Below are 14422 nucleotides of genomic sequence, written 5' to 3' on the forward strand. Positions count from 1 at the left end.
CTGGGGCTCTTTGCTCAAGGTGAGGATAAAATATAATTCTTACATTCTGTGGTTCTGTGATTCATTCTGAATATTGTGATAGAATAAAACTTACTGATAAATGAATGAAAATTATAGCAATTGTTTTCTCAAGCAAAATAATACATAATGATCAATTATTAATAATCTTTTATCTATAACTACTGTATTCCCTCTCTAGGGTCCAGTGGGCAGATTGTTCTGACTCAGTCTCCAGCTCAGACTGTTCTCCCAGGAAGCTCTGTCTCTATCAGCTGTACAGGCAGTCAGTCTATTAGCAACTACCTGCACTGGTACCTGCAGAAACCTGGTCAGGCTCCACAGCTCCTGGTTTATTATGCAACAAACCGTCAGTCTGGGGTTCCTGATCGATTCACTGGCAGTTATTCTGGGGCAGTCTTCACACTGAAAATCACAGGAGTCCAGGCTGAAGATGCAGGAGATTATTACTGTCAGCAGAGTAACAGCTTCCCTCTCACACAGTGATACATGTCTGTACAAAAACCTCCCTCAGCTCTACAGGAGCTGCTCTGGCTCATCAGCAGGTCTGAGAGTAAGAAGAACAGCTGAGCTGCTACAGGAGAACTGAACAACACTGGGTTTGTACATAATGTACAAATCTACAGCATATTATATTTGAATATATTTGAAAGTACTGTAGATATTTGTTATTTTACATTTTTACACATAAAATTCTAATGTATCTAAGTTAATAGATATGGCAGCATTGTGGCATAGTGGTTACTATTGTGCCTAGCAGTGCTGGTGCCCTGGGTTCAATTCTGAATCTGGTGTGGAGTTTGTATGTGCTGGTGCTGGAGGAAATGTGATGAGATTACTTCAAGGCTTCTTTGGCATTTTTAAGTTTCATGGTTATACTACAATAAGTTCTTATGCCATACACTCTGCCGAGATTAAACAAATTACAGCACAGATTAGCGATGGTTTGAAAAGGGTTTTAAGTCATAAAAAAGGGCTGGAGAACACCAAAGACACACACAAGGTGTATCCCTCTGGTGCTCTGAATCCCAGCAGTTTTGCAGGACGTTTTATAGTCTAAGTACAGCTCTGGCCAGCCTCTGTTATTAAATCAGACTCTTTTCTATTCCTCACTCCTTTCTCTCGGGCTGTCTGGGGTACTTTTCTTTCCCTCTTCTTCCAGCTCCCCAGCAGATCCTTTTTATTCCTTCCTAGGGAACCAGGCATCCTGATTCTGTTCTGATGCCTGGAGATCCTCACTCCATTAGCCTGAGTATTCCTAGTTTTGTGGCTCTGACGGGGACCTCTCCCTGCAGCTGTGCTGACCCAGGGCTCTGAGAGTTTGGCAGTGACTGAGATCTGTATAGTAGTTTACATTGTAGAAATACATATCTGTGCTTCGAAAATATCAAATTGATTTTTGATACACATCTCAACTTAGAGAGAGGAGTGGGGTTAAATCTATCAGTTGTTGGGAGGAATTGCTCACATGGGAGAGTTGAAATATATTTATTTTCACCTCCTGAGTCCAGATCCTGTTAGACTGTGTTTCTGTGTTTCTCTGACAAACCAGGTACACTGCCTCATGAACCCTGGTGGTGTCAGTTCAATCTCTTTGTGGCCTTTCGCTTGTTTAGTTCCTTCTGCAGTGTTTAAGCTTCTCATTCAGTATCTGAAATGTGCGACTGGTACCACACATGTAGTTTGACTGCAGGAGTGATTCCAGGATGCTTCACATGTCATGGAAACTGTAGATGAGTAGTTTAAAAAAATAGGTTTTAGATTTTAAATGTAGACTGTATCTAAATACTGTAATCCTTTCTACCTACAGTAGTCAATCAGTGCAAACTGTATTCATACCTCCACTACACCATTAAAACTCTTACTTTCATTTTTTGTAAATAAATGTAATCATTGACTACAATGTAATACACTACAGTATATCTATATAGAGTAAATATACATACAGGAAATAGATCAATGTATAATACTAAATCTGATACTTATCAGTATATAACCCATAAAATCAGAAATGTGATCTTTGTGTGGATCTGAAGTTTATTTTGTATCAATATTTTTTGACTAAGATGAACCACAGTGTGAGAGAAGAGAAGCCAAAGTACTGAAAGAAGCTGACAGTGTTTTTCTAGTTTTCAACAGTGATCTCTACTGAAATTACTGAAAAACTGCATTACATTTTATAATCTCACCTGATGTTGCCTGATAGGCAGCACTAACCAAAACAATAAGCAAAATATCTAACTATCACATGTCATTAGAATACAACAAGATCACTGAGTGCCATCAGGTAACATGAACTACAGTACATCTGCAGGAAAACATGAGGTAAACTGAGTCCTCAGGTTTGTTGACAAAAGGAACTCCTGGAATATTCCTGCTATGAAGATGTGTTTGTTAATAATGAGACAGAACCAGGTTCCAGCATACATTTCTTCACAGACCTCAGTGCACAAATGTGTTCACAGCTCAGCTTGGTTAATTAACTAAAGAAGACACTTTGCATTGGCAACACATGATTCAGTGCTCTGGGAGTGTTTATAGCCCTATGAGTTTAACACTTCATGACCGAGAGCTGTCCTTCATTGCAAAAGAACCCACAACAACAATTACTTTTATCAGTGTTTTCATATATACAAATATGACACAAATAAATTAAAACAAGAAGATTTGTAATCTGACAGGGCCCATATACAGCCCATCCCACAGCCTGCAAGCATTAGGCAGAAATCCTGACTCTGGAATCTGGTAACTTATTTTTAAGGTTTTATTTAATACTTTCTGTTTTAAAAAATATTCAAATAATCAATTCCTCACAAAGGTCATATTTAATGGGAAATCGACATAATCAAAATTACACCTTTGTTCTCAATCATGTCCCCTTTATTTTGAGAAACCCTGTACACTTGGTAGAGGGGCTGGTAGATGGAGACTGAGCTGTTCAGTTACAACAGTGGTTCTCAAACTTTTTTGACCAAGTACCACACCTGGTCAAACAAAAGCTTCCAAGTACCACCTACAAGTCATCTTCTCATAGTAACCCCAGAAATTCTCAATGTCCAATATGAGCGTACGTGTGCACACACTCACATAGACTTATAATAAATATGATGATGATGAACTTTATTTGATATAGTGCCTTTAAAGGTGCCTTCTCAAAGTGCTTTACAGAAAAAAAAACAGGAACAACAACAAATAAAAATAAACAATAAAAAAGGACCATTTCAGCGAGAGGGGTGAGCCTGTTTAGTCCAGCAAAGCAGATGAGAAGCCATTTTTCAAACCTTGATACAATTCACAACAGAGTCTAACAGATTTTAAATCATCAGGCATTTTCTTGACAGCAAAGGTCTCACGGTGGATGTTGCAATGCGTCCATTCATTTCTGGCGCAACCTCTCTAATTCGTGCAGGTACACTGCTGTTTTGGCTTGTCATTTCTCTAGCACTGTCTGTACAAACTCCAATGCATTTTATCCAGTCGATGCCATTCTCTTTGATAAATTCATTCAGAAGCTGAAATATGTACTCTCCTGTAGTTCTTGTTGGTAGCGGCTTACAGAACAGAAAGTCCTCATGGGACAGGCCCTCAAACTCGTATCTAACGTAAACGAGCAAATTGGCCAAACTGACTACAGACTCATCTAATTGCATTGAAAAACATCTACTCATCTTAACGCGCTCTATCAGCGTACTTTTTATATCATCCGCCATTTCAATAATTCTATGAGTGACTGTGTCTTTCAGAGGGGGCAGCATGTCGAGCTGTTTAGCAGCTTTTTCTCCACACATAATATGTGTCAGCTCTTTTGCCAACGGTTAATAAAGTTCTTCAAAAATAGTGTGGGGCTTACCTGCTTTAGCAATCTGCAAGCTTGCATTTTTCCCCATTTCCGTTTAGATTACCAGCGTTTGTAGCACACATTTCTATGCTTTCCTGTGTTTACAACATTGGCATTGTTCTAAAATCATGTAAATTCTCCTACCTCCCTATTTGCTGGAGATAGCTTTTTTTAAATACAATTGATCACTTACGTCCGTAGCACGCATTCTTGTAGAATGGTATAGAATTACATTGTAGCTCTGTGTCCACTCAAGTATTAGCGTGCGCTGTATCGTAGTGCAGTACGTGGGCTGCATATTAGACAAGTATTAAAATAGAAAATATGAAAACCCATCCCAATTTTTCAGCGCAAACAACAAAGTTCCAGGGTCATATGGCGTACCAGCTGGTGGCGCTCCGCGTACCACTCCTGGTAAGCGAATCACAGTTTGAGAACCGCTGAGTTACAAGCTTGGAGATGTCCAGTCTGGGTTCTGATCAACACACAGTACAGGAACAAATATGCTAAAGCGAGAAACATGAGCTCAGAATGGCTGTAAGTTGGAGCAACTTCCTCATTTTTAAACTAGAAACAGAAAAAAACAAAATAGCTTTTCTCTCAGCAGTGTTCTCAATGAAAGATAGGCAACAGTCTTTCAGGGCCTGTTACAGGGGTAAAGGGGTCTTTGTACCCTTCAAGGTGTCTGGTGGTGCAGTCTGTCAGCTACAAAACTGCATTTAAGACTCATCATCCATGACATATTATGACATATATTAAAATTGTGTTAAAATAAATAAAATTAGCATTCTTGTTTTTTGTAAATATTGTTAGAGGCTGAGGTTGTCTACAGTGGAGGTATCTAAGAATCTAGATAAAGTGTGTAACACCTGGCAGTGTAAACATTTCCAGCTTCAAAGCAGGGGGGATGTTTGCTGAGAAGTAGAGAGTCCAGATTATGTGATCAAAGCAGCCATACACCTTAATTAAGTTCTGAGTAAATGAGTAAACTGTCAATCAAAAGTCCAGAATGACACCATATTATTCGATCAAGAGAAGGACAGAAAAGATGAAAAGGTTAAAACAGGACACCAGAAGAAAGAGAACAGGAGCAGAAAGAACTTGAAACTTGTACCAGGAATCAGACACTATTTCAAGATCATCTGAAAAGTCCTGATTCAAGCTCAGTATTTGAATCTTGCTAGGAGAGCTTACTATTCTGTGGCTTTTAGGAAACTTGGAGTTCCTGAGTGAAAAGTCCCTCAGTTTAAAACTGCCTCTCCTGCTTATCTGGTGCATTTTAGAATAGAGAGATGGGCATTTATTCTGTGGCATCTGGGTGTGCAGGGAGAGATCTAAGTGTAAGCTGTATTCTATTTAGTTTAAAAGGCAGTTTATCTCTCCTTTGGCCTCTGTTGGCATTATTAAAGAGCCAGGTATTCAGTAGCAGTTTGGGATGTAGACCTAGTCTGTATACTTGTAAATACAGCAACGTGTATGTTGTTTGTTTATGATGTGTGTAGTGTACAGTTTGTATTGTCATTGTTAATATTTATTTAACTCAGTGTGCCTAAATTGTTACTGTTCTCAGAGAACAGAGAACAAAGAATTAATTAATGTAACTAATCATACCAACCACTCTGGTTAATTCTTTAGGAAATCCTTATAAGCTCGGGGTTATGATTATTTATTTTACTTATTGCTTTATTCGTTCACTCAATTCCTTTTATTCACCATATTTCAAATCCCCACCACTTGTAACAATACTCTATTTTTAAGTCCGGACACCCACAGAGCATGTTGCTCTGCAGGATTTAAGATGCTTCAAGGGGGAATGCAGTTAAAGGGAAAATAGAATGGGGTGTTATTCAGAGTTTGCACAAGATCAGTGAGTTCTAGAGGTGGAAACTTGTATTGTTTACACCTCCAATATACCTGCTGTACATTTACTAAAACAAATAAAGCTCTTCAAAACAAGTTTTGCTTTCCCAAGCTCTTTCTGAAAGGGTTCTTCACCTGTTAGCCAGCCCTGTCATTCTTTAAGGACACCATCCCTTTGTCCAGTGTGTGACAGTAAAATGTAACAGCTTCCGTTGAAATATTGTGTCCAGAACATGTTGAATGAAGCCAGATGGGCTGCTGACATTATTCACAGTGAAAACAGAAAACACAGGAGATGAATCAGGACTGTCTGAAAATTCAGGACCCCAAAAAGGTCTTAGATTATCAAATATTCAATGTCAAGATCTACAATTGGATGAAGGCTGGATATGGGGAAAGAATGGGAGTGGAAAGAGCTTTATTGAGAACAGGAGAAAACTCTTTGCACACAGAAGTGTAGGTGTGTGGAACAAGCTGTCACAGCTGCAATGTTCAAGGCGATTCTATTCAAGAATATTCAGGATAAGCTTTTTGAATAATCAAAAATCAGTAATTTATTTAGTTGTCACTATTAAGACAGCCTATTGATCCTGTCAAACATTTTACTGCAGCAATCTAGATGAAGTGCAGGCTGAAAGGGCACAACAACAGAAGTCTAGCTGAGATTTCATCCCACAGCCTTCCAATTAGCTAACTGTAACTGTAACTGAGAAAGCAAAATAAACCACTAGCCTACTCATTAGTAATCTCTCTTGTGTCTCTGAGCAGCTTGTACCTTCTTTGATCACTTACCAAAGCAGTCAAGACGAGCATAAGCACCATTTTGAAACACAATGTATAGGAATAGTTTTTCAAGCTGCATTTTTAGGTGAAAATATTTTTTTTAAAGAAAATTTGTAGAGAGGAGGTTCCGGGAAATGTATTTTCAGAGAAAATGAAATCACTTTGGTGCCACCAGAGGGCACACTCCCTAAATGTCTCTAGTTGAAATCAGCGATTTCATGTTCAATCTCTGGCTCTCCAGCTCCACCCACAAAGTGCTGGACTTGAAGAGGGACTTAATCACCTGTGTCACTGAACATTAAGAAGTGAAGAAGTTAAGTGATGTCTTATAATGGCAACTTAGATTTTGAGCTTTAATCCTTCAGTCCTACTGTGAGCACACAGAGCCAAGTGCTGCTTTAACCAGACTCACCACACGCCACTCCATTCCAGCTGTGTTGAGTGGAATAAGTTAACAGTGGGTTCAGGTCTTACACAAGTTTGAAACATGCATTTTTAAAACCATTTAAAGTATATTTAAGTATATTTTTGTCTGAATTGTGTAGTGCGAGTCAAAATGACGTGCGCCGTATAGCTACACCATTGAGTGTCTCATTGGCGTGTTGGGAATACTGGTACACAGTGATGCTATTGTTGAGGATTTTTTTCTCTCTCGCATTTTCTCTCACTCTCTCTCAAATTCCCTTTACAGTAATCATAACTGATGCTTACTAATATTTTATGTATGTTCGTGAATACACATCTGTGTGAAATGTGTTTTTATTTTATAAGTTAAAGTATTGAAGCTTACTAATATTTTATGTATTTTATGTATGTTAATGTACTGTATACATATCTGTGTAAACTGTGTTTTTATTTTATACATGTTACAAGTTGATGTATTGAAGGTACAGTATTTAGCGTATGCCACGTCCCATGATTCGCATCTATAGGGTGTAAGCAGAGCCAGACTTACGCATGCGGAATTCAACTATAGCATTTACAGGACCATAATTTTAAATAGGAAACATTTGTTTAAAAATACACAAAAGTTACAGTACACGTGGGTTTCGGGAACCTTCACGTAAATTGAGAACCCTGTGTAAAACTACATGACTTGCATTAATTGCAAAGGGTGCAAGGCAGGATACACTCTGGAAGAGATGCCAGTCAGTTGCTAGGCAGATGGACACAAAAAGACACACAAACACTCACATTGGGGTCAAATATCGCAGCAGCCAGTTATTCTAGCAATGTATTTGGACTGTGAGAGGAGACTAGAGCATCTGGTGGGAAACCCATATGAACACGGGGAGAACATTTTGCACAAGCAAAATACGGAAATAAAAAGGTAATAAAAGTTTGGAAGTAAGGGATATTCCAATGGAATGTGCTAATTAACATAGTATGATAAAAACATTGAAAATGCATCAATGATATCATAATGAACAATTGGATTGCTCTGATTGAAAATGATTTTAAAAACTATCTCTATTAGCACAATTAGCACAGCAGAAGCAATCTTCACATATAGAATCATACAGTGTGTCTAGATACCTGGATGCTCTTCAATTACTTCACGGTCAGAATGGATGTATTCCACACCTGGAATAGAGGGACAGACAGAACACTAAAGAGAAGGAACTAAAGTTAAAAAGACACAGCACTCCACAACACTTGCCAATCATCATATAGTAATAGTCATATGAATCGCCACACAATTGGCAGTCATTTCCCTAAAGACCTATTAAAACCCACCTGAGATGTGGTCCCAAAGCTTCTGGTCTGCATCTGAAATAACAAGTGGAACATCCTGGAAGATTCCCAACCACAAAATTAAATCTTTGCAATGTCCTACAAAACAGATCGACCTTTGGGAAGTTCAGGCGCAAAAAATATATATATATATGAATGCCAAAATTTGTCTTGACACGTTTGATAGTTCATGATAGTGAAAGCATATTTACTTTTATGTGAGAATAAATGTGATTTATTCTTTTTTTGTGATTTATTCAGCTTTTATATTCAAATAACGTTATGAGATATGAGAACATTAGAGTTAACATATGTGAAATATATTAACTCTGATGTTATTGTCTTATCTTGGCAATCCCTGAGGGAATGATCAATCTTTCCTATCACAGCAGATCATTTTACAAATATATTCTATTAAGACTGATAGTTTAATATACATGTTCTGGTGTTGTATCAATAAGTTGTATATCATGTAAGCTATTAAGCCCTGCAGTGAAATGACAGGTTGAGCCCCGAGCCCAGGACTGCAGGGATCTTTGGGAGATCATAGAGATGAGATGGAGGTGAGGCAGCGAGCAGGAAGCAGAGAGCGAGAGATGTGTGGGCTGACTAGGCTGGGAGCGAGTGAAGGCTGCAGTCTGCAGACTGGGACCTATCTGTGGAGAAGGTGGGGAGACCAGCACGCGAGGAGTTGTGTGGAAAGTAGACAGCAGGGTCACTAAGGACAGTTTGCCAGGAATAAACAGACAGAGGAATAGCAGGTTCTGAAGGAAGGCCAGTGGAGGACTGGGATCCCCAAGTGCTGGCAAGAGGCCTTCTGGGGGAAGGTGAGTCTCTGTTGGATCAATGCTTTCAGAATGTTTAGAGAAAAGGCTGTTGTTTTTAAGAGGTGTATATGCAGAGTCTAAATGTGGTAGAGGTCTAACATCAGAGTACTGATCTAGCAGTACATGCACTACATATTATATACACTGTAGCGGCGAGGCTTATTAATAAGAAAGAATTAAGTGTTCTGAGCTTCCCAAATGAGGCCCCATTTCTCTGTTCATCTCTGTGGTGCAGCCACAGAGAAACTATTCATGCAGGCTGATTTAAGGTTTCTTTTGATAAGGTTTCCTAGGACAGCTCCCAAAGGGGGATGCACTTAGCTAAGCCTGGCTATCATGATCAATGGTCATCCATTGGCGCCTATCTGTCTAGGGAGTGCCAGATGGACATCTGGACTGCATTCCTAAGTGTCAGGAGTAAGTGACTCATATCTCACCTTGATCAACCAATCAGGGACTGGTAGGGCCGAGTAACCCACGTGGGACTCTGATGCCCATGGAACTTTCAGCCAATCAACGAGCTGAAGTTCCTCCAGGTAAAAACAGGCAACACAGAGAGCCTGAGAGATTCAGAAGGGAGATTCGAGATTCAGAAGGGATTCAGTAGGATTCTAAAGGGAATTCAAAGGAGAATTCCAGGGCAGGACGGCCCAGGAGCAGAAAGCTCCCAAGGGCAGGACATTCTCGCAGTGCGCCTCCTGACCATCCTGAGACTCAGCCCGGACAACCACGGAACGGCCAGTGTGTCCGAGTGCCAGAACTTTCCTTTGTTCTAAGAGTCTAGAGCAGGGGTTGCCAGAGAGTAACCAGAGGATCCACCCGAGGTTAGCACCAGCAGCAGGCCTCGTGAACAGGTCGGAGCTGTGGACAGCTGAATCACTATTCAGAACTAGCTCTTCATCAGGAACGAACCGGTCCTCTTCCTGACTTGCTGGGACCCACAGTCATCTTTTCTCCTGTGCACAAACTGTGCTAGTTAAAGCCAACACTAACTAGCCGGTCAGTGAGCATCAGCAGCGCACCGTCGCAAGCCGCACAGCACAGCCTGGCACGGAGCCAGAGAGCGCGGATTGAACAGCAACAGCCTGCAACTGTTTCTTTGTGCCCGCAGGAGATCTGAATCCCCAAAGATTGGATGAGTATTCAACTTCAATGCATTACAGCTCGAGAATTCAATTGTTATCCAAACCAGTTGATATCAATTTAATTCCTAAGAGTTATGTACTTGTTTGAGTATCTAATGTAGAAGTTATAACCAAGTTCATTTATGAAACGGTCTTAATGAATGATATACTGAACGTATGTCCTCTTGATATATGTAACTCTTTGTAACTGACTGAATATATACCTTTTGTATTCTGATAACCCTCTCGATAAGATCTGTTAGGTTTTATATGCATATTCTATGTATTAATAAATGTATCCTCGTGTATTAGTACCTGTGTGTGTGCGTTGTTTGAGTTATGTCGCATGGTTGGACTCTAAAGCCATCAAAAGAATCAACTTTGTGATTTACTGCTAAAATTAATAATTGTCTCAGTAAATGCCCAAACCCTACAGAACTGGTGCCTTCAGAGAGCCACTATGATTACATATTTGGCGTCCCTGAGCCGGTTTTCTTACACTGGAATCCAGGGTGTCCAGCGAAACGGGAGTCATGTTCCTATTGTAAAACTGCAGATCTGACTGGATTAGAGACAAATAATTTGTCCTGAGGGCACTGAGGAGGTGCCGTCTGTCCTACCAAGGCTCGTCGAACAATTACCTCAATGTCCCATCTTACAGCTGCCAGAAACTTACCAGAAGGGATGATGGGTTCAGGAATCAATTCGGCCTCAGGAGGGTCGTGGATCCGTGAGAGTGCGTCTGCTTTGATGTTCTTAGAACCTGGAGTGTAGGTGATAAAGAAATTAAACCTGGTAAAATAAAGGGACCACCTAGCCTGGCGAGGACAAAGACGTTTGGCCGATTGCAGATACTCCAGGTTTTTGTGATCAGTGTAAATTAAAAATCGGTGATGAGCACCCTCTAGCCAGTGCCTCCAGTCCTCCAATGCCAGCTTAATGGCCAAGCGCTCACGGTTACCAACGTCATAGTTCATCTGTGCAGGGGATAATTTCTTAGAGAAGAAGGCACAGGGGTGAAGAATCTGTTTTTCTCCATGACGTTGGGAGAGAACAGCACCCACACCATGGCCAGAAGCATCCACTTCGACCACAAAAGGCAAAGTAGGATCAGGGTGTTTTAGGATGGGGGCTGTTGTGAATAGGTGTTTCAGGCGCTGAAATGCTTCTTCTGCGTGAGGGGTCCATTTACCTTGTCTTGGTCCTTTTCGAGTTAAAGAGGTTATTGGAGTGACCACCGAGCTGAAGTTTCGAATAAACTTCCTGTAAAAGTTAGCAAAACAGAAAAATTGTATGTGTTTGAGATTCTTGGGTGTGGGCCAATCAGTAATCGCAGAGACTTTACTCGAATCCATTTCGACCCCCTCTGGAGAGATGACGTAACCTAAAAAATGAATCTTTGAAGCATGGAAGGTGCACTTTTCCAGTTTATTCTTAATGAGCCGGGAGAGTACTTCTCTGACATGGAGAACATGATCCTGTAAGGAATTAGAAAAAATTAGAATGTCATCTAAATAAAACAAGACAAATCTTTGTAGGAGATCACGAAAAATGTCATTAATAAAAGACTGAAACACTGCTGGGGCATTAACCAAACCAAAAGGCATGACCAAATATTCGTAATGTCCATGGGTTGTCATGAATGCCGTCTTCCACTCATCCCCTTCCCGAATGCGGATTAGATTATAGGCCCCTCGTAAATCCAGTTTGGTGAAGATCTTGGCCCCATGCACAGACTCAAGTGCTGCTGGAATTAGAGGCAAAGGGTACCGATTCTTGATTGTGATCTCGTTGAGGCCACGATAGTCGATGCAGGGACGGAGCCCACCATCCTTCTTTTCCACAAAAAAAAAACTGGCACATGCAGGTGACGTGGATGGACGTATAAGTCCAGTCTTCAGAGAATCTTGTATGTAAACTTTCAGGGCCTCAGATTCAGAATTGGAGAGCGAAAAAATACGACCTTTAGGAGGGATAGTACCTGGCAAAAGGTCAATGGCACAATCATATGGTCGATGAGGTGGGAGGGCCAAGGCCTCCTGCTCATTAAATGCTTCCTGTAGATCAGAATATTGAGGGGGTATGGTAGGAGCACCGGAAGGAGACGTCGCCGTGAGTGCAATTCTTACGGGTAGATGACAGCAATTTCTAATACATGTGGGTCCCCAAGCTAAAATTCCTTTACGGGACCAAGAAATGTTAGGGTCATGCTGTTGTAGCCAAGGAAAGCCTAGTACAAGGGGATGTGTTGGGGTCTCAAGGAGATAAAACCAGATGTCTTCCACATGGGTGGCGCCAATCTGCAAGCTTATTATTTCAGTTTGCCACCTAATAAGTCCTGGAGATACTGGGAAGCCATCAATAGATTGAACACGAAGAGGTGGAGTCACCAGGGTCAAGGGTAAGTTCCAAGTTCGAGCGATGGAGGCGTCTATAAAGTTTTCTGCCGCCCTGAGTCAATAAAAGCAAGAGAGGTTTCCTTTTATTACCCCAGAATAGTGTAGATAGAATAGAAAATCCTGAGGAAAACAGGGGGGATTGAGTTATCTCACTCATCTTAGGATCTTGAGAAGGTGGGCGGCGCCTCAAGGATGAGTATGAAGCAGGGCAGGCCGCTTTACAGTGTCCTAATTTCCCACAGTACATGCAGCGACCCTCTCGTTGGCGTCTCTCTCGTTCTTCAGGGGTTAACCGGGTGCAGGCTATTTCCATAGGTTGTTCTGAGTCTAAAGTTCTGGTAGGTGACGGCCGAGGAGCCTCTAGTATTGGTGTCCGAGATCTTTCAGTACTCCTTTGACGAATTTTGAGTTCTAATTCCAACACCTGGGAAATTACTTCCTCCAAGGTTCTGCCCAATTGCGGCATATTTGCCAGGTGGTCCTTTATTTCTTCAAGTCCTTGACGGAAAAGAAAAATAAGGACCTCATCATCCCAGTGAGTCTCCGCTGCTGCTACTCGAAAATCTATAGCATAATCTTGTGCAGACCGGCGGCCCTGGTGGATGGAGAAGTGGCGGAAAGCGGAGTCTTGACCAACTAAGGGACGACAAAAAAAACCCTTAAATTTTCCTAAAAAGAGATCATAATCCTGAACTTCAGGAGCCCCGCGATCTAGCAGGGCAGTAGCCCATTCCAAAGCGCGGCCGGTTAACAGTGAAACTATGAAGGCGATCTTGTCCTGAGGAGAAAAAAAAGTTTCCGGATGGAGCCTGAAAACCAGCGCACACTGTGCTGAGAAGCCCCGACATTTCGTAGGGTTGCCGTCAAACCTGTCAGGTGGAGTTAGTGGAAGAGGTCGAGGGGCAGGTGTAGGAGCAGGCGGGGGCGGAGCCGAAGCGGCAGCTCCAGCGTTGCTTCTTCGATTGCTGGTGGGCGGCATTGCCGACAGGTGCGCGGAAATCTGTTGGACGGAAGCCTGTAGCTGGAGTAAGGCTTGCCAGTGCTGATCCAAAACCGAGCGAATCTCCTCTTGCTCCGCTGGGTCCATGTTATGGCTCAGTATTCTGTTACGGATTCGATAAGAGAAACCGAAACCAGTGAATGAACCCACTTGCAGGAGCTGACAAAGCCTAGCCGTGATCCAAAGAAAGCCGTAGTCTAAGGAACGAGCCGAGAGTCCAGGGGAAGCCAGAGATCCAAAAGGGAACGAGTTACCGAAGCCAAAGCGTGATCCGAAACTGTAGACAATAAAGCAATCCGATAGTCCAGGGGAAGCCAGAGATCCAAAACAGAGCGTGAGTAACGAAGCCAAGCCGTGATCCGAAAAGCCGTAGTCAGAAGGGGAAAAAACCGTAAACCGAAAGCCAAGAAGGACACAAGGTCAACCAGGAAGCTCGAAAGGAAAACCAATACTGAGCAAGGAGGTAGGGAAAGACAGGTGTTTAAGTAGGATGAGACGGGGATGTGGTGGTGAATAGGAAAACTGATAGGTAACTGATGGGATAAGGCTACGCCTACTTCTGCCTCTTCCGTTGCTGGAAGGCAGAGATCGTAACAGTAAGCCCCTAAGAGGTACAGGTAGTTGAGTTTGCTTTAATGGAACAAACCTCCAAACCACCCTAGCAGGTGCCCAACACAGGTGTTGTGGTTCATCAGGGGGTCTGGGAACAGGAACCGGTGTTATTGTAACACTGCTGCTGGGAAGCTGGATCATGACTGACAGTGTACTCTGAATGCTGTACTCTTACATCAAGATGTACTCCGGGTAGCATGAATGAGTCAAAGGTAGCATGTCAAAAG

General features: G+C 41.8%; 1 protein-coding gene and 1 long non-coding RNA gene across 2 annotated transcripts in view; one reads left to right on the forward strand and one right to left on the reverse strand.

Moving 5' to 3' along the window:
• Window positions 1-1269, forward strand: part of LOC148646767 (uncharacterized) — a 47901-nt gene extending 46632 nt beyond the window's left edge. The window contains exons 2-3 of the long non-coding RNA XR_015927524.1: window positions 200-617; window positions 1181-1269. This is a non-coding gene — a long non-coding RNA (uncharacterized LOC148646767). The remainder of the gene's footprint in view (window positions 1-199; window positions 618-1180) is intronic.
• Window positions 1-14422, reverse strand: part of LOC148646745 (NACHT, LRR and PYD domains-containing protein 3-like) — a 2700574-nt gene that overhangs the window by 1078258 nt on the left and 1607894 nt on the right. The window lies entirely within an intron of this gene.

Source organism: Lepisosteus platostomus, chromosome 16 (assembly GCF_059453375.1).
Source record: "Lepisosteus platostomus isolate fLepPlt1 chromosome 16, fLepPlt1.hap1, whole genome shotgun sequence".
Classification (NCBI taxonomy): domain Eukaryota; kingdom Metazoa; phylum Chordata; class Actinopteri; order Semionotiformes; family Lepisosteidae; genus Lepisosteus; species Lepisosteus platostomus.